A 1,718-nucleotide genomic window follows, 5' to 3' on the forward strand; every position below is an offset into this window, starting at 1 on the left:
TCGAACTGGCCGAATGAAAAAAAAAAACTGTCGATTCTCTGGATTTTATCAGAACTGGATGGTTCAATTTGATTCTCTCCGATTATGTTCTTTATCCAGTCATATTAATCAACCGAATCGGCTAGAGATCTAATTCATCGATTTTTCAATCGAACCGACTAATCCGGTTCGATTCTTATAACTATGGGTGTAGATAAAGTAAATGATATTAATGGCTAATTTTATATTGTTTTTTAATCAAAACAAGAAAGGAATAAATGCCTAATTCATCCTAAAATGGTCCTTATCAAGTAAAGAATATTATACTCTTTATTAATTAAAAAATATAAAATATTAATTTATTATATTTTATATTAATGACACAAATTTAAAATTTAAAATTTAGAATTTACGTTTTAAATTTTATAAATTTAGAGAGTAGAATTTATAATTTTATGATTTAGAGTTTAGAGTTTAGAAGGTAAAATTTAGAGTTTAGAGTCACTACAAGAAAAACAATGAGTACCGTCAGAATTATCGTTGAAATAAATCCAACGGTATAAACCTCATCGATAATTGTTTATTGACAGTTTTTTCGTTCGCCGCTAAATACCGGCTTAGCGGCAGATATTAACTCTCAATTGGAGAAATTTTAGAGCTTGTTACTGTCAGATTTATCTCTCTGTAAATTCGACGATAATCTTAAATTTTATTTTTTTAAAAAAATTATTTAAAAATTCAATATATAATTTTAAATGTTTAAATTTAATAATTTTTAAACTAAAACAATTCAAAATTTAACAACTTCCCATAATAATTTGTCTATAAGTTTTCGTTAAAAATTTACAAATAAGTTTACACATCAAAGTTTAAGAACAAAGAAGAAAAATAATAATTACTCGTGTATGAAAAAAAGTAGCACTATAAACATATACTCTAAATTCAGAAAAGATGAACTTACATAAGGTTCGATATTGAAAAACAAGATACTTCACGGTAACTAAGTAAATTGCATAGTTAAAACTATCTAGATAATAAAATATTAAAAAAATAATTATAAAAATGGTATATCTATTTAAGATTCAAGGTAAACTACTAACATGCTTGTGTATGTCTCTCAAATGATATATCTATTTATGATTATACAATTTGAGCAACTTACAAACCTAATTGGAAGTTTTGCATCATAAACCTACTGTCTATAGACGAATTCCCTAGCTAAATTATACCCTACCTAACCTAATATTATTTAATTTCTAAGTACACTAAATTAATATAATAAACTCTAATCACACACTTTATTAAAAAAATTAATCAATAATTTAATAAAATACCTAACAAAATCCTAAATAAACAAAAAAATATGAAAAAAATTATAAAAACTATAGAAAATTTACCTCTGGTGGTGGCTGTAAAATGGTGAAAGCATGGTGGTGACAGAAGGCAATAGTGAAACCTATAGTGGTGCAGTTAGGGTTTAGTAACATAACAAACAACCAAAAGAAAAAATGGACAACAATCTTACCTTAGCGCGATGGACCTCAGCCACGGTAATAGTGACAATGCAAGGCGACGACCTCCAATCGACGGCAAAAGACACCAACAATGGTGGCACGGCGGAGGCTCAAAGATTCCAGCGACAGTGATGACAACGTGCTGATCTTCAACGACAATGTGGCGAACTGATAGCGACGGTAGTTCCAGGTGGTGGCGGCACAACCTTCTTTAATGGATCAGAG

This window comes from Arachis duranensis, chromosome 8 (assembly GCF_000817695.3).
Source record: "Arachis duranensis cultivar V14167 chromosome 8, aradu.V14167.gnm2.J7QH, whole genome shotgun sequence".
Classification (NCBI taxonomy): domain Eukaryota; kingdom Viridiplantae; phylum Streptophyta; class Magnoliopsida; order Fabales; family Fabaceae; genus Arachis; species Arachis duranensis.